Source organism: Cebidichthys violaceus, unplaced genomic scaffold (genome assembly GCF_023349555.1).
Source record: "Cebidichthys violaceus isolate CVI_PGR_0920_01 unplaced genomic scaffold, fCebVio1.0.p SCAF_26, whole genome shotgun sequence".
Lineage (NCBI taxonomy): Eukaryota > Metazoa > Chordata > Actinopteri > Perciformes > Stichaeidae > Cebidichthys > Cebidichthys violaceus.
The window spans coordinates 925,927-952,057 of record NW_027176439.1 but is presented as its reverse complement, the minus strand read 5'-3'; the positions used below and the strand labels follow the sequence as shown (position 1 = coordinate 952,057).

At 40.4% G+C, this 26,131-nt stretch overlaps 1 protein-coding gene across 1 annotated transcript in view; it reads right to left on the bottom strand.

Moving 5' to 3' along the window:
• Positions 1 to 26,131, bottom strand: part of cfap299 (cilia and flagella associated protein 299) — a 74,940-nt gene that overhangs the window by 30,966 nt on the left and 17,843 nt on the right. The gene's annotated exons all lie outside the window — the stretch shown is intronic.

Below are 26,131 nucleotides of genomic sequence, written 5' to 3'. Positions count from 1 at the left end.
AACAACAAAAATAAACAATAAAACAAAAAGATAAAGATAAATACCAAGGGATTGAAGTGTGTATTTTCTGCCAGACTTTGCGCTCTTCAGTCCGAATGTTGCTGGTGCAGGATGTCGAAAAGGCCGCAACACTAACGTCCATGACCAACCACATGAAGCTGGTAAAAATGACTGAATCTCAAAGTCATTTCCTCAACATCTTGCATCCTCTGATACAGGAAGCCACACAGTAAACGCTCAAAAAGGTCCAACGTGATTCTGTTTGCCACAATCCAAACACCGCGCTTAATTAACATTCAGAATGATGTGTGAGGTCGCGATTCTGTGGGAAAAAAACTATATTTGAGGAAAAAGACACATGGATGTCCACGCTTTCTCCAGGTTGAGAGAGGGAGGCAACGGTAACGAGGAGGCTACTACTTCAATCTTTTAGTAAACCTAATCAAGTGGTTTTGGTGCCAAAACCTAACCGAAATGCAACTCGCAGATGGCCACAAAAGACACTTTGAAATCTGATTAGAGCGACCAGGCAATCTGGACTGAGACACATCTGTAGAAATCCAGTTGGATATTCCATTTTAAACCACCTCCAACTTTGCTTTGGATCCAAATTTGCTTTTCTTGCTGTCCAGACCTTCTAAAATCTATTTGGACACAATGTGGATATGCCAACCAACGGATTTAGACTGGCAGTCTGAACAAAACCTTACATGTACAATGAAAGCTGGTAGAAACTAAGTTTTCAAACTAAATAATGGCTTTCCGTAGAAATAGAGAAATTAGATTTAGATGTGTATTTGAGTTTGTGATTACAAATCTAATACACATGTTACAAATTTCAAAGATCTATAATCCTTATCTAAAAACAAAGGTAGTGTATTGTACTACACTCAATGCTTTATAAGCTATAGTACTTGTACATTAATATGCTAAGACATAAAAATCCTGCAACTCTGTACAAATTGACCCGAGTCAAACTATTTGGTGTAGTTTACACCTGGCATTAACATGGGCGATCCAATCACAAGAGGACAGTTCTAAGTGTTCTAAGTGCGCGCAAACAAACACGTATATCGTGTTAGTCTGATGGAAATTAAAAGCAGAAGAAGAAGAAGAAGAAGAAATCAAAACAATACAGACCCAGTCTACGTACTCATTATTTATCTCAATGGGCTTTTTAGAAATTTTCCGAACCAACTGGAAATCAGAAAAAAGAGCAGGAACAAAAGGGTACATATGCTTCCTGTTGCATCCTTGCATTAGGACTCAAATGCGTCCCAGAGCACCTCAGCAAGAGGTTCGAGTGATCGGGTCACAGTGTGTCTTGGTGGTCCTTTACATTTGTATTAAAGCGCCATCATCTTGTGATCTAATCGCCCAAGACGCTTTTAAAACAAGTGTAAACAGGGTAAAAATAACAAGCAATCAGTAGCAGTGTTTGTGCACCAACACCAATCTAAAGATAGAATGAGTATGAATCCACTTTAGGAGTAGACGACTTTGCTCCAGTACTCACATTCTCCCTCCATGAACTTACTCCTTGCTCCCACTTCTCATGTTTTAGCCTAAACTGTCAATCTTTTGACAAAAAACAGACTTCAAAGTCACTGGGTGGGGCACAGTTTCCTCCCCAAAATGTTTGGAGATTAGTCTGATCTTAGCAAATCTACCAAAACGTATTTGCAGACATAATACAATTACCATCCTGTTCAAAGCAAGTATGCCATGCATTATTACAAAATTGTCTTCTGAGACATTTCAACATTTCTCGTCTCCAGGAACTCCATTTCGAGAATGTTAACAGTTGAGCGGAGCGCGCCTCTCCTTGGGGGTTTGAAGTGAACGAGCACTTTTCTAATTGTCAGCTCCCACTGCACATTAATCTGGCCAACGCAGCCAGGGATTAGCTCCAAACAGAGGGGAAGTCCCTGCCCAGTTGATCTCACATGAACCACAAATACACACACAAGTGAATGTGTGCCTGTGCATGTAAACAAGAACGCATACAGTATATGCGAGTGTGAGTACAAACACACACACACACACACACACACACACACACACACACACACACACACAATATTGATTCCAGTCCATGAGTTAATGAGAACCAGCCTTTCTAACCACTCACTGCATGTGACATGATGGAGTTCCACTGTATTAAGTCTGTTAACATTTACGAATATAACTGAGTCAAGCCAGGAACCACCGGTGTGCTGAAGGCGGCCGGGTGGCCTCGTGGTTACAGCAACCACCTTGTAACTAAAAAGGTCACAGGCGTGATCCCTGCAATGGTCCACATGTCCATCAAATTAAATTGAAGCCAAACCCTTTCATTCACAGTAACAGGCTCTAAATGTCAGCTGAACGCCAAATGTGCAAATGATACGCCTCAGGACTTGGCTACGGCTTTAGAATACATATAAAGCTTTAAAATTCAGCGATCAGCACTTCTGTTCTTCACTAAATTGCATATGAAATTGATTGTGAGTGAAGCTGGCTTTATTTTACAACTTTTCCTTTTAGAAGTCTGCAACACAGCATTGCATGCCTTCTGCATTGTCCGGTCGGGTTTTGGGCCTAACTACAAATTTTACAACTTGACACTAAAGCTGCTATATTCAATATTTCCACATTTACAGAGGGCGTTTTTCGTAGCAGAGGAACTTTTTCACTTTGTGAGTGTACGGTGATTGAAAGAACAAATGAGCCAATCCAGCAAAACCCATTTTAAAAAACCTGTTAGCCATGTAGACAACAGAGAACACAAAACAGAGACAAGAGCTCGTAACAACAAACATGGAAGAAAACACGGACAAATGGACCGACAGAATTCAGAATTTAACTTGTTTATGAGCGCACAACCACCAAGCCAGAGGACGAGTGAGAGATGCTGCTAAGCAAGCTTACTCAGTAGCACAAAGGCTAACCCAGTAGCACTAAGGCTAACCCAGTAGCACTAAGGCTAACCCAATAGTACAAAAGCTAACCCAAAGGCTAACCCTATAGCACAATGGCTAACACAAAGGTTAACCAAGTAGCACAAAGGCTAACCCAGTAGCACTAAGGCTAACCCAATAGTACAAAAGCTAACCCAAAGGCTAACCCTATAGCACAATGGCTAACCCAAAGGTTAACCAAGTGGCACAAAGGCTAACCTAGTAGCATAAAAGCTAACCCAATAGCATAAGGGTTAACTCATTCAACCTGAAAAAACATTCCTTGAAGGTATGTCTTGAGGGAGCTCCCCAGTTGGGCAGTTCCTCTCAGGGAGCCCCCAGAACTGTAAGGTCCGAAAAAGCCTAACGTATTGCACAACTTCTTTTATGTGAACCCACAATGATTTATCACCTGAATCGGCAGTTTCCCTCTGCTCTATGGAACTTTATAGCGTCCATCTACTACTACTTGGTATCCTGGCCCCGGAACTTGACAATTTGGTTTTCTTGAATCGATTTCATCAGCATTGTTTTTCGGCAACAGCAGGTAAACATTTTCTGCGAGGCAACAGGCTGAATCTGTTGCATAAGTTAGTGGGAATAGGACTGCTGGAGCCCTGAGCTATGACTTTGCATGATTACACAGGTGTATTTTAACATAAAAATGCACGAGGAAGGCTGATTAAGAACAAACTGTCTGAACTTTGCTCTCTGCCCCTCTTTATAAAAGATCACTATAATTTGTCTGTTTTGAAAGCTGTACGAATGATTTTCACCATTATATATACTCATTAATGTGAGAAACCTACCTAGTCCAACTTCAAACACAAACATTGTTTTTTTGCGCTTTTCCAGCTGTATAAAGAGTTTTGTGCCTTTGAACTGAAACTAAGCGCTCTAATGGCCCTGCTCATGGCATAATGATGAGTTGTTCCGTGATTATTGTTTACCTTGCTTAAAATAACTTATTAAACAGGTGCAGCGTTATCAGAGCCTTATATTTGTGGCCACATTCCCAGGCAGACAAAGCCACAGGTGTAAGGGCTTTGAAAGGGAAAGTGTACACAGCACAATCAGTTCTTAAGACGGACAAATGACTGCCGGGGAACGGGCTGGGCAGAGCTTAAGCGAACTGTTTGCACTAAATTCAATTACTTTTGTTCATGCAGTCGATATTGAAAGTGTTTGTTAAAGGCAGATTCCTGCGGAGCATTATTAAGTTGACTATTAGAGCAATGCACATTCACTGTGTAGCAACACTTGAAGGTCTGGGTCATTTTTTCCTATACAACATTTGCAAACTTCAAATGAAAAGAGTTGCAGACATGCCTTGTAATTAAGTCTCATTTCTTTTTAGACAAACTATTTGAAGAAGCACATGAGGTGACAGTATGACCAAACTTGCTACAGACATTAATATGCTGCTATAATACCGCTTTCTGGACAGTGGAGACAACTCGGTCCCCCAATTATATCTGCATCCATGTTCCCTCTGAAAAATGTGGTAGGATTTTATTGGTGGCTAAATGCAGATAATAATTTAGATGGTCAAACACTAACAAATGAAAGACCTGCAGGAGATTGATTTCCACTTTGGTAATTAAAGGTTGAGCAGACAGAAATAAACACAGCAGAGGAAGGTTATGATTAGGTCTTTGAAGATGCAGATAGGCTTCAGGATAAAGAAAACTATGTTTGGAAAGCTGCATGTGGTAATAGAAGAGATATGCCTATAGAGAACTGAAATACTGCACATCAAAGTCCAGACCTCGGTACAATTTGAGTGACTGAGCTGCACACATAGTCTCTCAAGTGCTGTAATTGTTTAAGGATGTTCAAGATGGCATGGCAGATGCACAGAGGATTCAAAAGCAAAGAACAAATGTATCCAAGAAGTCCTTCAAACTGTCCCACATTGGCCTTTTCTCATCAAAACCATTATAAATGGGCATTATAAAAATGATTTATGTGACTGTGTCCTGTCCTGCCATCTTTATGGTGAGGGTATGGTCAGGTTAAGGTTATGGAAGGATCATAGTTTGGGTTACAAAAAGTACTTGGTGAGTGGTTGGGGAACAATCCTGAACATCATTGATTTTGTCATGGTTAAAAGAAGATCGTCTTGGTTAAGGATAGGGAAAGAACCCTGACATGGTTAAAAGAAATCAGCATTGGAAGGAGATGGAATGCAAACAGCTCCTCCCCAGAGGGTTTTGTGGTTCTATAATGTCACGCTGCTTCCGCCACTAGAGGTCCTTGTCAAGTGAATGTAAATATATGTCTTTTTGGTCATTTGAACAAACCAATGCCAAAAAGTCATGAGCCTTAAACACGCCAGTTTATGGCAGTTTTCAGCCACAAATGTCGGAAGACAGTTGGGGTGGGTGGATGGTTCGGAGTAAAAAGTCCACATTTCGGACTTCAGACCACATTTTTTGTCGTGTCGCAAACCAACAGTCAACTTTTTTTTCTTCTTTTACCTAGAAGTTGCAGCAAAACATGAAAACATAAAGTGTCCGGCCATTGCTGTCGTCTAAAAGTGGGTTTAGTTGCCTAAAGTTATTCAAACTTTAACCATAAAAGGTGTCAGACCCATGAGTCTACTCTTGAGTCATTTTTGGAATAAACATTTAGAAGGCACTGACAAAAAACTTGTTTTTATTTTCCCTTTCTAACCTTCTTTTGAGGAAAATGTTCTTATCACTTCTCATTCTTCTTTACAGGAGGAACTTCCTCATTATTTTTATTTCTATTTCCTTAAAGAATAAATCTAAATGATAACAATCAAAATTCAGCATATATAATAAAGCATAAAAGTATATTTAAAAACATGAGCTCATGCTTTTGAAATATCCCAAAGGCATTTCAGTGGCCTGTCCCTTTAAACAAGCAATGTTAAGCCAGCGAGTAACACCACTAAGCTAACAAGGCAAACGTGTCCTGGTAGTGAAGCCACAATACCCCAAAGCCTCGGTTTCAGCTAATCTGAAAGTATGCCGAGTGTCCTTATGTGGGGAACAATGAGGGTGTGTGGTGGGAAGAGGAGGACATTTTACACATACCAAGCAGGCCGCGCAAAATTAACTGAAGTGTGTTTTTAAGAGTGGGAGGGACATAAAGTAAATCTTGAAAGACCTGACTATCATGCTCCTTGTCTGACTCTTATCCAAGTTTAGCCACGCACACAACTGGAGGTTAATTCTTTTGACCTGAGACAAACTCTTTCCACGTTATTAGGCATTTCTGCCGTTGACAGAAGCTTTCAAAGCCTGTTCGTTACAGACCAAACATGTCGGAGAAAGTACCAAGAATGCCAACCATCTCAATGGGGCAGCAGCCTCCTGTTTGGTGGTCGAGATGAGTGAGCTGTTCACAGGACTGTGAGTAACAGTCAGAGGATATAGCTTGGTTTATTTGAACTTGTGCTGTATAGAGTTACAATTATCCAACCATACTGGTACAATTCCAACGCAAAACACATTATAATTAGTTTGGACAGCCGATGAAATTTATTTATCTTCTTTTAGTTATTTTTATGTTGTTATCTTCAAAAGTCAAAGTGAGAAGTGACGAAAGAAGGGTTCCCTGGCCTAAGGGCTGTTTATCGTAATTCTGCTACCATTGAGGCAACTATGGAGGTCAATTTCTAGTTGCGCAATTTCAAAAACCTTATTTTTAGTGTATGTATCTGAATTGAGCAAACCAATTTTTAGCAATTTCAATACTTTTTAAAATATTGGGTATTTGAATGTTCTAGCTGAATCAGAACCCTACTAAGTATAAAAAGTAAAAGTAAAGTAAAAATAATAATTAATTGGTCAACTTGATATTACGTATAAAACCTTCGAACAGGGAAAATTTAGATCCCATGAATTCAGACAAATGGTCAAATAAAATATTCCATTGCTGTAAATTCAGTTTTATTTACATTTTAACATAAGTACTCTGTTGTTATTCAAATTCATATTCAGTTGCTAACAATATTCACATATTTATGGACATTATTTTCAGATAAGAGAGAGAGAACAGAGAAGTTAACTACAACAAAAACTAATTCTCCTCCTGTGGGAAATGCTGATATAACGTATCAATAATTTGGGTTTGACTATTGATGCTTTTCGAAGATCTTTAAATGCATGAAAATTGGACAATCTTTTTGAAAAATACTTTTTATGACAAAACTTCATCCAGCTCGACTTCTTGTCCATTTACTTCCATTCTTTTTTTTCTTTAACTCAAAGTCATCTGCTGCCACTGAAAGATGCCCAGTACAGACCACTGCTGGACACTGGGATCCACTGGAGCAGCTGGGGATAAGCACTCAAGAACACCTCGATGCTAATTAAAAGGTGCCCTTCAGCATCGGCCATTCACTTCCCCACACAGATCTTTTTCAGGGTTTTAAAACCGCTGATCCCCTGGTCACAAGCGCTCAGCTAACCTTTAGGCTTCTTATTCCTCAGCACCTTTTTATGCCAGGGTCTGTGTTTATTTAGAGAAGCGGTTATTAGTCGTGTTTACGCCGGGCGAAGGTTAAAACGTTACATGCCTGGATGAACTCACTCTTAACACGGGCTTAAGTTCCAGCGAAAACATTTCCGCAACATTGTCAGGCCCTCAGAACCGAAACCAATCAGTGTTTGGAAATCCAGCTGACTTTGTTTATCTTATGAACGGTAAACACGGAGGTGAAAGCTGTAAATCTAAACATTCAATGCACATGATACCAGACAGCTGAAGCTCAGAAAACAAGGGGCCACAAATGTTCACAAATATGTTTCAATTTAAAAACAGAAGAAGAAGAAAATATGTGTTTGCTGAATGGAGAAAACATCACAAAGACATTTAGAAGCAATTACAGGTGGAATTCCTTCAGATTTGAGTGACAAATTGCAACGAGCAGCAGTCATAAATAAATACAGCGCGGTCGGGTGTGTTGAGCTGGCACGGCTAACGTTCGGTGATAATGGGGTCAAGTGGCACAGAGCTCTTTAGCAAACAGCTCCCACCTGTGTTCCTTCAAAGATGGCTGACCACAACACTGTGACACAAAGCAGAGCGCCTCCACTCCATGTAATTTGAAAGTCATTTCACAAACCATTATCGTAAATTTCTCTTTGCGAGCTCCTTCTTTAGTATCAGTTTATGATCCGTCAGTTGGCCCTGAGGGGGAAAGGGAAAGAAGGAGGGGGGGGTTCTGAACTTGGTCTATGTGGGAGCTAAGTGGCAGCTCAATGTGTCATGGGAAAGAAAACATGCCCCCCGTGGCCGGCCTGTTTAAGGTATCCTTTCAAAGGTTATCGTCTCTCTTTAATGCCAACATCACAGGCTGGCCGGGCCCCCGAGCTAGTCGCAAACAGGAAGTCTCTGCTAATCCTGGTCTTCCCTAATGACGCAGAGGAATTCTCAATATTCCCATTGTCTTCCTGGCTGCACTTCCTCCGAGTCTTTTGCTGCATTGTTTGGCCCGGATTCTTTTCAAGAACGATGAGCTGGGACAGTTGGCATGTCATGTGTTTATTTTCAATGTGATGACTCTTCAATCCAATTTTGTCACTTTGCGCCACTAAAAGCGGTCGTTGCCGTGGTGTTCAGCTTGAAATCACCTCGCAGTGAAATTGCAGTTTTGGCATTTCATTTTCCACAAATGAAGGGTATTTTTTCAGCTGTTCAGCCATTGTGGCTTTATCTGCTGATGCTCAGTCGTCAGTTCTTCTGTTTATTACAAAAACAAACCGCTTCTGCTGTCACTTTAACACGAGGGCCGCCAAGACGCTCTGACAGACCGTTTGGGTTTTTATAATGCAAATAACTATTTATGTAAAAAACGACAAGCCTTTCAGCCCACGACTTTTACTAAATCTGTGTATTTGATGATGTCCAAAGCCTAGAAGCTAATTAAATAAAACACACAGATCTCCGAGATCGGTGTTGCCACTCAGCCTCTGATTGGTTGACAAGTCACGAACAGAGCCTTTTGATTGGTTGACAGACTCAAACAAAGGCATGAGGACTTCGTAGTGGAAGGCTAACAACAACAATAACTCTTTTCAACATGGAAAATGGATCAATTAAAACAGAACAATCAGTGTTGGATTTTTCCATTTTCTTTGACAAACAGAGGACTTTCAGCCAGGAGGCCGCCGTTTGTTCCCCGTGAGAAACGAGAAGTCAACGTCAATGGTTTTGTCACGTAACTTGTGAACTTCAGTAACAGCACATACGTAGTTATTCTAACCCAAACGACAATCTGTTGTCAAACCTAACGAGTTGGTTTTGATGCCTAAACATAACTAAGTATTTCACCTTTTTTTCCTAAAGCTAACTAAGCGGTTTTGTTACCTAAACCTAACTGAGTTGTTTCCTGTGAAGACGGAAGTTTATTTTAAAAAGGCTGTATGCATGTAACTAGCGCAACACGTGTTGCTGGCTTTCGTAGGAAAACGCACGAAAAATGAGAATGAACTTTTTGTAAGATATCATACAAACCGTTGTATGAGGATTCGTTGGGCAGCTATATCGGGTGCTAGAATCCTGGAGGTCCTTGGTGTTAAGGATCACTTCCAGTACACGACTCGATTATCATCAGACAGTAAATGTTAGAGCAGCAACTGTAAACTTTCAGCTGGTAGGTATAGCCTGGATTCCCATTGTTTCATATCAATCAGTCTGCTTATTGATGGTAATGTAACTGTATGCAGAAGACGTGGTGTGCTCTGAACATTGATGCACAGATTAAAGCCGAGCCCGTCACGGGTACAGTCCAGTCCAGCTCGGCTCCTATCAGCATTATTCCAATGCACTCAGGCATGACATCTGCCAAGAGGCCTGCTGCAGGGTTTTGGCCTCATCACCAGGAACGCGTCCAAGTCAAATATTGTTGCCCTCGCACATTGTGGGGCAGCACCCTGTCACAACTCCTCTTTAACCGGGAGGTGATGTTTATGACAGCGCTCGGAAAATTAATGGCGCCGTTTCCATACAGGACGAAGAGAAACAAAAAAAACAAAAAAAACGTGGGAGGTACAACATACCACACAAACTCATGTACTTCGGATGTGGCTTTTTTGTTCTCTTCTTCTTTCTCTACATCACAACTTGACCAGTGTGTTATCGGCAGCAGAGATACGTCCGACACCCCGTGCTCCAAAAAAAAGTAGGATCAAAAGTGGATGACATAAGCCAGCGCTGCCCTCAGAGGAATCAGATAAATGTACAGAGCGGAGTCTCTATCAAAGGCTCGCCTGTTTTAAGATCCTGATTAAAGCTCCCTGAGCCCCCCCCCCCCTTCCCAGTGGAAATAGGTGTTCAAACATGACTCTGTTTTAGTTGGCCTGCAGCTCTGCTGAGAAGCTCCCCCCCTTTGGGCTCGCCATGAGACTCCTGCAATCGGCCGGCTGTCACACTGCAGCACAAGGAATTCACAGTGTTTTTCAAAGCATGAAATGCACTTCAGTTCAGCCCTGCAAGAGGAAAAGAATAATAGAGACTGTGATTCCGTTTGATCTCTGCTTTCCGTGGCTCTGAAATACCCCCCCCCCCCCCAAAAAAAAAAAAAAATGGGGGGGGGGGGGCCTTGTGGTTTAAGACAACACTAACATTGTCCAAAGCAATAAGAGCAATGCTACATGTCTGGTAATGCAAACATGTTTATCTTTTTCACCCTTTTCCTGGTCTCTGCTGGCTGATATCAGACTTCTCTCTGCAAGGACAAGATGGGTAGATTTTGTTTTGTTTTTTTCCTCGTGGGGGGATAAGATAAACGAGGGGGGATATCCATACTACAACCAGCCCACCGCCGAGATATCAGCCGGGCCAGATGGTGGCTGGAAATACGTAGCTGATAAATAAAGTCGAGCTGGAAGTACTGTAAGGGCGCCACATTTGAGAAAAAAAAAAAAAAAAAAAGAGAGAGCAGGATGGGAAGTAAAAACCAGCCCTCAGCTAAATACTGGGGAATTCTGGCTGTGGTTTGGAGGTTTTATCTACTGTACCAGCCACTTTGGTAGGTAACTAAAGCAAATAGTTCAAGCAGCAGGTAAGTTCTGGCCAGCCACTGTGGTAGCTGTGGCCAAATGTTAGTTTGGATATGTGTGTGTGTGATTTGGAGTGCAGACAAAAAAATGTGCTGTAGTAAGCTCCGGTAATAAACATAAATCATTTAGCCATTTGTGAGACCAGTGGTTTCTGTGCTGGATTCAAAAGAGATTTCAAAATAAAAGTAGGGCAGTGGTGTGATGCATTCTTCCTTTTTTATATATAATAAGTGTGAGTTTCTTTTCCTTTTTTTTTTGTTCAGTTCTACTTTTATTTATTTCAACCGAACCGACGTTCCTGCAGCAGGAAAACTTAGCATTTCCTGTTTGAGGATTCTCCCCAGGAATGATCTTTCTCACAGTGTTTAGAACAATATGTAAACAAAATGTAAAAGCATCTGGCCCCGTGTTATTGACACAGCTTACTAAAAAGAATGGGAGTGAAAAGTGAAATCAGATAACAGTTAAAGAATTAGGCTGCGTTTCCTGAGTGAGACGCAGGCCACAGAGTTCTCCAAAGGACCCGAAAACCCAGCCTGTACCCGCGTCTTTAAAGGTGCAATGCGTAAGATCTGGCCAAAGTTTTAATTCAGAATGAATGAATTAACATTGAAAGCAGAATGTGAAGAAGTTACAATGTTGAAGTTATGTGATGTGTTGCAGAGATATCTGCTGAAATGAGCAGTCCTCCAGGTCTCCTGGAGGACGAGATGAAGGTTCCTGCCACTTTGGATTTAATCCAATAAAAGAAAATATATATATATATATATATATATATATATATATATATATATATATATATATATATATCAAAACGTGCACGGACCGTACGGCCTCTGATTAGTGGACGGCTGGACTATAGGCCTATTATTTTGGTTATTATTATTTAGGTTATTTTGGTCAAATTTTGTTTTTATAACTGATGACTATAAATTTAGATTGTATCGGTGCACCTTTAAGAAGGCTGAACATAGACCTGAGGCTTTATTTTATCGTTTATTTTATCCATTACTGACCGTTAGCATACCGGCTAATGTCTCGATCGTTCTTCCTACTTGACACTGCATGTCTGCATTTAACACATGACATGAAAGGAAGGCAAACAACTAGCATAGTCGGAGGGCGAAATAGGCATTTCTTGATAAAATGCATTTAAAAATGACCAAACAGGTCGGGGCCATTCGTGTAGCTTAAAACTGCTTTCAATAAAAGATGAAAATAAAAGAAAATAATCTAATAATAAAAAAAAGAACAAGAAACATAACGAACCAAATGACCTGGGTAACAAAACTCTGGATGACAATATATATAACCTAAATAAATAAATAAAATATTTGAACCTTTATGATTACCTCAGAAAATGTAAAACACTGTCGGTCAAAACGGAAAATTCCTAAAATCTTACAACAATTTAAGTATGAAAAACTGTGCCTGGATATACCTCAACATTAACTCATAAATAACCACCCTGAAGCATTTGATATACATCGCAAACAAGTCTTCGGAGCTCACTATCTGACGGAGATAAATAGGTTACATATTGCTTTTCTGACAAATATGGGCGTGCACATTTTCACTTCCAACAAAGCTCATTAAAGCAAAATCCTCTATCAGTTTCAACACCTATATGTGAAATATATCAGCCTTAAGTGTCAGATAAGTTCTCAACATGATATATAGGTTTGGATTCATTTTAAATGAGCTGCACACATTGTATGTTTATTCTTTCTCATGTTACTACATCTTTGTGTAGCTAATGTGTGTAACCTTTAGTTTATTTTCTTTTCCTAATTACATTAATAAAACAACGTTGCAATATTTTATTATTTGTTTATGTATTTTTGTGTTTTTCTTTCCTTTTTATGAAACCATATTAATAATCTAGAGGTTCTAAGTGTCTAACAAAACGTGTTATATAAAGGTTCAATGCTTAGATGACATACATGAATACGTTTTCTCAATGACAAAAGAGAATGATATCCTTTGTTCAACAGCAGGTAATTCAAATGTGACTGATTCAAAATCCCCTTGTATTTGTTAATAGACTCAACCCATCTGCAATTGTCTCTGGCAAGGACCTCATACACGTGTTAATAAGCATTACAATGACATGGAAATATGCGGAGAATGTGGCCTGTCTAGATTTTAGAAGCATGAAAGTTAAACCATGAGCTCAAATCTTTGGCATTTTTTTAGTGGGACAGCGAGTAGGAAACTAGGGAGACACACTGACACTGACCTGATGAGAAACTGTCCATCAATAGCAGCTGGTCTCCCAGGACACAAATCAAAAACACAAAGCCCTGGACTCTCTCTCATGGCAGGGAGGCGACGGGACTGTTATTGGGCCAAAGAGAAGGAGAGAAGGTGCAGGGGCTGCAGCCCGGACGCCTCTGGAGGACATGTGCGCCGCTCTAAGCAGCAGAGATGCCGTCCAGTATTTACTCAGGTGGAATAATACACAGCCAGAGCAGTCCAGTGTGTAGTGATAAAACAAAAGGAGATTCTGAAGAATGTGCTCCATATGTTGCTGAGAGCGGATAAGCATTAGCTGAATTCCCAGATTGGGTATCAATGTTTTGACCATAAATGGATTCCTTCACCGCTCACAAGGCTACACCTTGTTAGCTTGGTAGCGCTTTAAGAATAAACCAAATAAGTGGAAAGGCTGAATCTTTCATCCTTGGGAGGCGAAAGGAAGCAAGCATTTCACAGGCTGATAACTGGAGCTGCAGAAAAAAAGATTAAAGCTCTACTTGAAGAGGATGGGGGGCCAGTTTGATGCATTCCTATGCTGGAAACTCCCATTACTATGATCCAGTTGATCAAAGTCAACGGCATTTAATTGAGTCTTACAGGATGTGATCATATATCGTACATAAGAAGTGGACGTAGTCACCGTGACGTCATCCATTGGTTTTTAAAGCCACGAGTTCAGCTCTTTGGTTGTCGCCATCTTGTTTGTTTGCAACCAGAAGAGACACGAGAGGGTGGAGCTAAGTGCAACCAAACGCTGAATAAAGCATCTTTAGGCTATCAAAAAGAAACGATTAACTTTCATTAAGTGAAAACACACTGGGAGAGGGTTACATTTCTAAGACAAACCGCTGACAACACCCAAACTAGACAACGCCAAGGTAACAACCTGTCAATCACAAGGTAGCCCCGCCCTTTATGGTCTGTTTGACTCTAAATGGACCATAATTTACTAAATGAACATCATGCTGTATTGAAGAAGACTTGAAACTAGAGATTGAGACCATAAACTCATGTTTACAATGTTTACTGAGGTAATAAATCAAGAGAGAAGTTATTTTCTCATTGACTTCTATACAACCAGAGGAGTCGCCCCCTAATGGCCCTTAAATTGAAAGCAAGTTTAAGACAGTTCCACATTGGCTTCACTTTTTAGAGTCGGAGGTTGCCGCCTGGATGTCGTTCCACAAATTAGTTGCCATGTCTTGAAATGATGCTAGGCAGCAGCTGGATTTATATCTTTGATTTGAAAGGCGTAAACAGACGGATAGTCCTGATGGGGCTGGGAAGAGTGTTCTTGATGCGAACAACAACAAGGTCGGTTTGACTTCTCTTCTATTTCAAATCAGTTACAACTTACTCCTTTTTGCCAATACAAAACAGACCTTTCCTGCATTATTTGAAGAGATTAGATATAAATTGACCCAAATAGAGGATCTAGATCAGTTGATGATTTGTGCTCTGTCCTCCTTTAGAACAGATATGTATTCGATTCATTGAAAAGGGTACGGTATAGTTACAAAGTGCTTAGAAGATAAATCTTCACTGCACCTGCAGCCTCACAGACCAGATCAGTCTCACAAGTCGAGTTCAGACTGTGAGTAACCCTTTGGCTTCCCTCCCCGACGAGAAGATGGGTCCAGACACAAACTGGAATGATCTAATCACTGTTTTGGAGGGAAATCCAAAGGGATGATGTAAGAAGGGTGGGAGGCAGAAGAATAAACAAAGGCTGCAATGAATGGTATGCTTCAGGTGCATCGATACAACTTTATATATTATCATTTGAGAATGTGAGGCTGTAAATTAATTTGAAGAATAAATTAAGCAGAGACTGATTTTAAGATGTTTTATATACTCTGATTTCCATCCATTCCCGTTGATTTAAAGGTATTTAAATGACTATATTTCAGAGCGTATAACAGGTTTAATACAGGACCGGCTTCGCAAAGTGTTTTGAGCCAAAGGAGTATGCAAAAAAAACACCGCCTGCACATGGCAGGTGCACATTCCTCCAGGGACAAGCCAGAATCCTTTAGGTAGTATTTAACACTGACGTTCTATCCTCCCTCACACATGACAAGCACATGCACACTGTGTCTTCCTAATACATGGATGGGAGCTGGAGTGAAGAAGTCAATGAAAAGTCAAATGAAAGGAATGCAAAAGATAACATGGCCGTAAATAATGATTGATTACAGCGATGGATGATTTCTACCTCACAGAGTACAACTCTTCTCTGACAGGGAGAAGCTAAAGTCTACAGATCACAGTGTAAGAGATGAAGAGTAAGAGGAGGAAATAAAGGAACAATACTGATCCTTTAAAGCCGGGTAGGTCTGTAGTCACTGTTACAATCATTAAAAAGTAAAAAGCAGCAATTGTAACATTCAGTTTACCTTCAGTAGCTAGCGTAGCATAGAAGTGCTAACGCTAGCTAATGATGTGCTAACTATCATAATTCAATTTAGCGGTTTTGTATGATATCTTACAAAACATTATTTCTCATTTTTCGTGTGTTTTCTTCTGAAAGTCAGCAACGTTTTCGATCGTTACATGGGTTAGGGTTAGGGTTAGGGGTTTCAAAATAAACTCAGTTAAGTTTAGGCAACAAAACTACTTAGTTAGGTTTCGGAAGAGATCGTCGTTTGGGTTAAAATAACCACGTGTGCCGTTACTGAAGCACAAAAGTTAAGTGACAAAAACATCAACGTTGACTTCCTGTTTCACATGAGGAACAAACAGTGGCTTCCTGGATGAAAGATCATGATTTGTTGGACCCATCCTCGTGGGATATCCGCGAATTAGGGTCCATTATTTTCTGTAGCTTTTTCTACAAATGCTGAATGAGACCAGCCTGCACTTTTACACAATGTGTAACAGTGACAAGCTCAAAATCCACTAAACCAGCCTGAAAAATTAAGAAAACCTGAAACGTTTGCATGAGAGTCTATGGAGCAGAGCCAATGCTTCGCTGTGATTGGCCAGTCTGCGTTCGAGGGCGGGTCTTAGCAAAGTGTCAAATAAATCGTTGCATTACAACAAGGACAACGATAACAACCATTTTACTACTGCATCTGTATCATCCTGGATAACCAACTATTTAGAAAAAGTAGTAGAATAATGGAGCATTCTTAAGTTGTTGTCTTGACCTGAAACCGTTTACTTCAATTGGCCACCAAACACCACAAAGACATGACATATAGCCAGTCCTGATTTGCTTTTATAATGGTGTATAGCCAAAAGTTTTTAGAATACATTGATAAATCAAAGTTCTTCAAAAGCCCCAGGTTACAGGCTGTTAAAGTGTTGCAGTGCAAAAGGGCGACAAGGTTCCTGTATCTACAGTCTATGTTGCCTGTGATGTCGGAGATGTAGATTTAGAGATAGGAGAAAGGAAAATAAAGTAATCCCTTCAACAATCTCCTTCCCAATAAATCTTCAGCTGTGTCAAAAGTGAGAGCTCCTAAGGACGGGCGACAAAGACCATAGTTTATCCAGACTCCCAGATGGCCTCTACTTAATGCAAGACTTCCTCTGATACCAAGCTGACAGCTTTGATCATGATGTATTCCCAACATTTTAGAAAAACCACCAAAACGGCATTGAGTTAAAAAAAAAAGAAAAAAAGAAGGAGAGATTAGATTAAGTGTATCCGTTTTCATTCGCTCTGAAATTGGTCCAGGAGGCCACATTTTTGGGGCGATGTCTCTGGACAATAGCAGCTGTTCACAGGAGGGAGGAGGAGGGCGCAGAAGAAATCATTACAGCGCATCTCATCCAGGCAAAACAGTGAGTCGAGTAGTGCCGCTTGCATTCTGGGGATATGTGCTTGTTTGATTTCGTGGATAAACAAAACCTTTCATCCGCCCTGCGACGGCATCCAAATTGGCCCTCGGCGTGTTCTCACTGGATTTGGCTTTTGTGACTCAACCAACTAATTATGCTCTCATTCAAGAAAATGTTGCACGTTAAAAAAGCTCCAGCAGCGGCATCTCTCAGAGGAAACGCTGTCGAAATAATTCAAATACACATGAATCAAATTAATCTATTATTATCTTTCAAGTGGAATTCATCAAGAAAAGCTCTAGGAGACAAATTGTATAACATGCGGGCAGTTCAGTTTCCCTCATTCCTTTCCTAAATCCCTCTGTGGCAGATTGGGGGCATTGAGAGACGGGGCACAGCTGCCATGTTGGCTGTGCGGACTAACATAACACATAATGCTTCGGCTATCCATTTTCTTTTTATAGACTAAGACACCGGCCATGAAATCCACGTCTTGTTATCAGCCAAAAGTAATATTTCACAGTTAAATGTTCGACCTGTAACTGTGAGAAAGTGCAGCCTAAGTAAAAAATACAACAGTTAGAACAACAGGGTTGGTCATTTTAGGGTATATAGCGTGTAGGTTTTTCTGTATCAGGTGGAATCAAGTCTTAAGAAGGAAATAGATGCCGATCAGGTGATCTCAAATATCACAATGGTCGCTTCTCCAGACAAAAAAAAAGTCCTTTTTTTTGTCCATTTGATAGATGGTTGCAAACTTCTGGGGCCTTCTCCCCACCTCTCCACAACTCTGTGACACCATTCAAGTCAAGGCCATATGATAGCCCTGCAGGACTCTTTCCTTTTCTAAAGGCCGTCCACCGTGGTCCTGCATGCTTTGAAATCAAACTTGCCATTGTTATTTTTACTGCCCATGACAGGGACAAAAGGGACCGGGCAGCGGGGACACACACACGGCCTTGTAACGCAATAGGGCTGGGAATTTCCTCTTTAATTTCAATGCTATACTTGATCTCTGGGCTGCATGACTGACCACCTTATTATCTATAGCGACAGGAGCTTATCAATACAGAACTCGCTGGGTCCACAGACCAAAGACAAACACTTCCTTTATGCGGGATGTCCCCTCTGGGCATGAGACACGCAGCGCAGGCCAACCAGCTAAATTCCACAACCGAAAGGGTGGGAGACTGAAAAATAATTTCTAAACCGACAAAATTTGTTTCACAAAATAGCTTAAAAGGAGGAAAATATCAGGAGAGATTTTCTCAATGTCTTCAAAAAAAATAAAAAATCTGCAATGAATGAAATGACAGTAAGATGAGTTAAATATCTGATAATGTAAAACCATTGTTGTCACCTTTTCCAAAATAGTATACACATTATCTTTAAAATGTCCACACTGGTCTGTGGTCGTTGCCCTTTGGTGAACTGCATAAGTTCTTAAATGTTCATTCTTGGCCAAGTTAACTACTGGCTGTCAGCAATCACAACAACAACACACATCTTCTTCCCACAGGCCGTCACTCTGATGAACAATTAATCAGACAAACTGCACCTCCATTTGCACCATTACCACCATTCTGCAAAAATGTTACATCATCATGATGTGTTCAAATACAATCTTGTAAAATTTTGTTTTTGGTGAGAAACTTGAGGCGAATCGTCAGGTATTGATAATAAATCTGCAACAAACAGTATGCAAGCGGTACTACAGGACTGCATTTTGAAGTATATAGATATATAGTATTATGTTTTGTTTTTGATTTTTATCACGTATCCAATTGGATATTCAAAATCATGGAATTTCACTGTTTTGGTATCAACTAGGCCAACTAAATTTAGAAAACAAAACAAAAACGGCACAAAAAACTGAATTAGATGCTTTCAAGAGTGAGATATATTCAGGAGCTTTGGAAACATTAAGTTATTAATCAACTGGAATAAGTTAGAGATTACTTATTTATTTGAACTTATGCTTTTTTTTGAGTTTTTTGTAGTTTTGGCTGATTCCTAACATACATTTTCATGTTTTTTAATGGTATAAAGTTTCTCACATTATGTATTTGTGAGTTCTTCTGGAGGATGTTTCACGCTCAATCTACTCATGAACTGAGCACCATATCGTTCACGTGTTAAAATCTTTGGATTAATGCTTTGTTAATTTTCTTTTTCTTGTTCAAGACATTTGACAGGTTGAATGTGACCTCTTTTTTTCTGCTGACACAACAAAACTGACTTCTGTGACACTGCTGCTGCTGTTTGGGAATGAGCCGAGAGCAAACAGTCCCTCTTTATTGTTTTAAATGACGTTCCCTCTTGTTACAGAGTGAGTGATCGGCTTCACCGATACAATAAGAAACATATTTAATATATATTTAAGGGGAGTGAATATTTACTTTCAGGGTACATTATGTTCTTTGGTCAACAACATTTGATGAAGGTGAAACACATCATCATCAGTCATCATGTCTGTCATGTAATTTCTTTGTAATGCACCATGGGTAACCACATGTTATTCACTGTTAATTAAATGATACCATCTCATGCTATTAGTCTGATATAATTCATTACATTTAATGAATGTGATTTGGTTGACATGATACTTTTTCAAATAGTTTAAGGTAACTTAATCCCTTCTGTCATATTCTGGTAGTTTTGATCATCATGCCAAACTACATTTTCCTTTAAAGAATATTGTCTCACAGAAGCAGCACGTATCAAGGCAGAGTCCTTGTGGTGTATACTGGACAGATTCATCTTTTATTAAAAGAACTTTAAAACTAAATTAATAGGGAGATTCATCAGTAATGTTTATTTTAATAGCAAAGCATTCTGATATCATTGATTATTAGCACTACCAATAACTTTATGCTTTATATCCCATTACTATAACTAACTAACTAACTAACAAGTGTTTGTGAGTTAATTCAAAAACAGGGTCACATATTTAAATTAAATTTGGTGGAAGGTTAGACTACTTTTTGGTGCAGATTTGGCAACAAGCAATTTCTCACATGATATCTTAACATTGCAAGACGGGGCATTTCTGAACATGTCTGCTACTTTCCTTATGAACTGCTGCACTCACTAGAATTTGGCACATGGCTTTCATTTATCTAATTTATTTCAATCCTTTTTCTAGTCGTTGGCAAAATCTCTGCGTGTGCGTTTCAGTTTTGGCGGAAGAACCCTATAAATGTCAGTACATTAGTGCTTCATGCATAGCTGCTTTTAACAGTGCACATTCATTAGTTTAACATTAATTTGTGTTGCTATTTCCACACACTGATCCCATCGGAGCCTTCTCAACAAACTGAGAACAAACAGGCAGCAGAGTGGGTGGTGGCAGCACACCTTTCAGTTTCACATGTGAACCTTCCAACAATGGACACCCCTCAGGCATCCTGCGCAGGTGTGACCTGGATTTGATAAAAAACTTAACTTCTTACCCAGTGTAAATAGAGCCAAAGCTGCCCAGGTGCAGCTTTTGTTTGTGTGTGACTTTTGGCAGCGAGGCAGCTTTACGCAACAGGGCCGGGGAAGTGGAAGCACAATGAGGGCAAAGCTTTACGAGTTCAGCTGATCAGAAAGATAGCGGAGGGCTCCTTCTACAGACCAATAACTATAGGGGGGAAAAATGTATTAAAGTCAGTACTTTGAATGCAGAATAGGACTCACTTCATAGTATTCGTTTGCCTTAAACACAAAAGGAGAAGAGGAGCTCTGTTCATGAAGAGTCCCATCTGCTATCAATCTTTTGTAAGGCCGTTTGGGCCGGGACAGAAGAGACAGATGAACCTGACGAGTGTATTAAGTGACAGGTGTAATTTCAACCTGACTTGAAAGGCTGAGCAGGACATGAAAGGAGAGACAAAGGAGCTCTGATAAATGAGACGGAAGACGACAATGAATGTGTCATCCATTTAAATGGGAGCCAATAACTCAGCTTTAAGTATTTTTCTTTTTCCTCGTCCATTCTGCGCCCCAAAAAATGAATGATTCTCTGTGTCCGAACAGTCCTTGTCTCCACAGTGATGAAACCTTTTTATGACAAATGAAGTGGGTGATATTTGAGACTGTGTCGGCGAACACTTGGGTGAGCTCACGACAAAGACAGTGAAAGTTTAAAGTCAAATGAAACAAATTGGGCAATTTGTGTTTGATTTAGATTTTAAATGCGTTAAAAAGAAAATGTTGGATTCAACTAGAAGAAAGAGAGGATTATTATTTTTGGATTAAGTTGGTGGGTCTTTTAAAACATGCATGATAGAGTGACTCTAATGCTACTTAAAAGGGAGATGCCACAGGAAAAAACATTTTGAAATACATTTTTCATTCACTGATCAATTTTGACATTTTGCCCTCAAAACATGCCTTCGAGTGGAAAAACACCAAAATACACAATTAGGTGTTTATTTTACTACATTAGGAAATATGAAATATTTTTTTATTCTAAATAAATGTCTGTTAAGTCACTACCTATCGCCGAAGGAGGTAACACAATGGTGATTGAGCCGATCGCCCACTGATGAAAGTAATTCAATATTTATATATACTGTATATAAATATATACAGTATATATACAAACTGGTCGTCTAAAATAAGGCGTTAGTATGGAATTTTGGTCGCAGCCCAAGACTTCAGACTGCTTAAAGTCTGAGCACAATACAATTGTTTTCACTCAAAAAGAAATTAAATCAATCAGGACTAAAGTTTTAAGGATTGCCTCTTTAATACATATATTTTAAGGTTGTTTCCTCAAACAATTTTCTCAGACTCTGAGCCTGAAAGGAGCACTTACATACATTCATCTATATTTTTGAGGATTTTACATATCATTCATAGCCTGATTAATACAACATTTTAACTCTAAAAACATGACAAAAATGCAATTATTGATGGCTTCTGACTTATGCGATAAAAAAGAGATAATGAAAATTGTCTTTGTAAAGACCTTTGATACTATTAATGTCAACAGGGGTGACCATGGCTAAGTGGAGAGTAGGGCCGCCTTTCAATCAGAGGGTCGGCGGTTCGATCCCCGGCTCCTACTCTGTCAATATGTCCAATATGTCCAACACTTAACCCCAACATTGCTCCCGTAGCTGCGTCTACAGTGTGTAGATAGATACTGAATTGTAAGTCGCTTTGGATAAAAGTCTGCTAAATGACTGTAACATAATGAAATAAGAATCCTGGCTTTATCCAATAAAGCCAGATATCTGTTCTGAATGCAAATTATGTATGCGATAAGATAAGATAATGCCCAGAACATACACTTTAAGAAAATAATATAATGATAACAATTTGTATGTATGTATTATTATTTACCCCAGTACAAAATAATCGGAAAAAAGTAGAAAAATGCGTGTGGGACAGGGACTGCTTTGCATTAAAAGAGGAGTGGATATGAAGACCTGGAACGCGTTAGAGGGACTGATCCTCGGGTTTGAGGAGTCTGGCAGATAGGAGCTTGAGTCATGTGTTTCAAAAGGCCCTCAGAAAGATACCTCACGACGCTGGGTGGTCTTATTATTGAACCCTATCGAAGATTAACGTGGGTAACTTGACACTTTTTATAAAGAGGATCGTAGGTGCAACAGAGAACAGAGGGAACAAATCCAAACCGTGTCCATGTTCTTCATACTGCTGATGTTAATATGAAAATAAAGCATTTGTAACATATGTATAAATACGAGCAAAGTGCGCTATGAATGCTAAAAAACATACATACAGTAGAATATGAATGTAAAGTACATGGGAAAAAAGGCACAACACATGTTTGGATGTATGTCTGGAATATATCATGTGTAATGTAAATACACCGCCGAGGTCAAGCCTCGTCAAACTGTATCAGGATTACCTGTTAAACAGTTTCAAAGAGCAGCGGCATTAAGCGCACAAATGTGGGTTCAATTTTAAACAGAGTGGGGCTCTCAAAGGAAAATAAACATCTTCCTGATCCAATTTTTTGGCAAAGGAAGAGGTGGGAAAATATCATATTTTGCTTGTTTTGTTTAAATTCTGTCTCTCTTCTCTGAATGCAGGAAGATATGCTTTAAATCACTTAATTTTACACGGGAGGTTTCTAAGAGAGGGGGAAAAAAGCTGCATCTCTCAAATGGTTTAAGTTATGAAGGGCTGAAAGAAAAAAGGGGGGGGGGGGGCTTTTTGCATGGTTCTGTTTACACAGTGAAACATCCAGCGGGAAAACTTCTGGTGTTACTACCTCTACTCCCCTCCGTGCACTCCATGTGATCTCATAATTGCAAAGCCCAGAGGGGCAGGTAAGTGGAGGTCAAACAAAACTCCTTTTTTTGGTACTCCAGCATCTTGGAAGTGAATCATTTTTGGAGTCTATCAACACTTATAATCCCAGCAGAACAAAGCTGAATGCAAACGGTACAGAATCCATTCATCATGTACCGTTAGCAGAGACGGATAATTGTGTTAAAAGTAATGTTTACAATAAAAACAATCTCGTCCCTGGTGCATCTAAGTTTAATTAAGCACACAGACTCAGGACAGATGTGTCAGGACATCACGACGCCGCACCAACACGTTTTTTGATCTTACCGTCACTCTTAAAACGAGACCTAAAGATAAGTGTGCTATTTCTTTTTTTGGGGGGCAGCAACTCACTCCCAACCCCAAAGGAGGCCATTCTCAGTACCTCACACTCGGCGCTGTGGACTTTCAGTTTCCGGCCGCTTCACACCCTGTTGCAAGCTGCCCCCAGAGTGTGCTGGGAGGTCACGGCCCGATGGAGCCAACCACACACGGCCGCCACTCATCGGCTGCACCTGGAGATTCTGTCCGTGGAAATCGCAGATAGAAACTCGGGAGACGAGGCCTTTTACAGAGCTCAACTGCAAATGCAGATACACTATAGGACCGGACAGCTATAGCCTTAATGGACCCAGCACCCTATTTTCCCCACTGAAACACCCGGCCACCTTACTCTGTAAAGCTTTTAGATGACCGTGTGCCACAAATCTCAGCACTCAGTCAGGCATCTCTTTGGCACCTCTCACACTTGGCAACTACGTGCACAAACGTACGACTCTGTCCAAATATAATATATAAAGACATGGTCAGCCACCTTACACTTCAAACTATTCAATTCAATTTCAATTCAATTTATTTTTGTGTAGCCCAAAATCACAAATTAGAAATTTGCCTCAGAGGGCTTTACAATCTGTACACATACGACATCCTCTGTACCGGAACCCTCACATTCTCACACAGGAAAAACTCCCCCCAAAAAAAAACCTTTAACGGGGAGAAAAGAGGAAGAGACCTTTGGGAGAGCAACAGAGGAGGGATCCCTCTCCCAGGATGGACATAAGTGCAATAGATGTCATGTGTAACGGAGTTATAACACATTCAATGCATATGATAGAACCACGGCAGGAGGCCAGACCAGGGTCCAGGTATAACAAGGATTCACGGAAAAACCTACAAAACTATGACGTCTCTAGGTTACCCTTCTTGTGTCAGTTTTGTGAGGGGACAGTGTGTCATTAAACACTAGTTACATGCATAGTGGCTTTTTAAAATAAACTCCTGTCTTCACAGGAGGGTTTGGTCCGGGCAACAAACATCTTAGTTAGGGTAAGGAAGAGATCGTAGCTGACGTAAACATGATTAGCGAGTGCCTTTCGGGTCAAGTGACTGGCATGTAACTAACGATACTAACAACTCTTGTGACTGCCTAACAAGTCACGCGACTAGCAGCAGGTGGAACTAACAATACTAACAACTCCTATGACTATAGCGGCACATGGAACTGACGATACTAACGACTCTTGAGACTAGCTAGTGCCTAACGACACACGTGACTAGTGGCTTATGTAACTAACGATACTAACGATACTAACGAATAATGTTTCAAGCAAATGCCTAACGAGTCATATGACTGGCGAGTCAAGTAACTAACGATACTAACGACTCTGTGACTAGCCAGTGCCTAACAACTCTTGTGACTAGCAGCACATGGAGCTAACGATACTAACAACTCTTGTGACTGCCTAACAAGTCACGCGACTAGCAGCAGGTGGAACTAACAATACTAACAACTCTTATGACTATAGCGGCAGGTGGAGCTCACGATACTAACGACTCTTGTAAGTAGCTAGTGCCTAACGACACACGTGACTAGCTTATGTAACTAACGATAATAACGATACTAGCGAATAACGTTTCAAGCAAATGCCTAACGAGTCATATGACTGGCGACTCATGGAACTAACGATACTAACGACTATTGAGACTAGCTGGTGCCTAACAACACACATGTCTAGTGGCTTATGTAACTAACGATACTAACGACTCTGTGACTAACCAATGCCTAACAACTCTTGTGACTAGCAGCACATGGAGCTAACGATACTAACAACTCTTGTGACTGCCTAACAAGTCACGCGACTAGCAGCAGGTGGAACTAACAATACTAACAACTCTTATGACTATAGCGGCAGGTGGAGCTCACGATACTAACGACTCTTGTAAGTAGCTAGTGCCTAACGACACACGTGACTAGCTTATGTAACTAACGATAATAACGATACTAGCGAATAACGTTTCAAGCAAATGCCTAACGAGTCATTTGACTGGCGACTCATGGAACTAATGATACTAACGACTATTGAGACTAGCTGGTGCCTAACAACACACATGTCTAGTGGCTTATGTAACTAACGATACTAATGACTCTTGTGACTAGCCAGTGCTTAACAACTGCCGTGACTAGAGGCACATGGAACTGGCGATACTAACGACTTTTGTGACTAAGGAGTGTCTCACGACTCACATGACTAGCAACTCATATTCACGTGACGAAATAAGTAAAGTCTGACTTTTTGTTTCACACGGGACATGAACTCTGGGACTTCTCTTAGATTTGGTAATACCCCTTCAGGCTTCTCCTCAGGTGAGGCCCCTTTAGAAATTATCCCAGTGATTCAATCTAAAAGGCTAAGACAAGGTAGTTAGAGTTTGGTAAATGGGGTTTTATGGATGGAAGAGGGGCGGGCAGCTGGCTCTCGTGGTATTTGGGGAGGGACAGGGGGGAGGGGGGGCATTTCCACTCAACTTGACACAGTATGG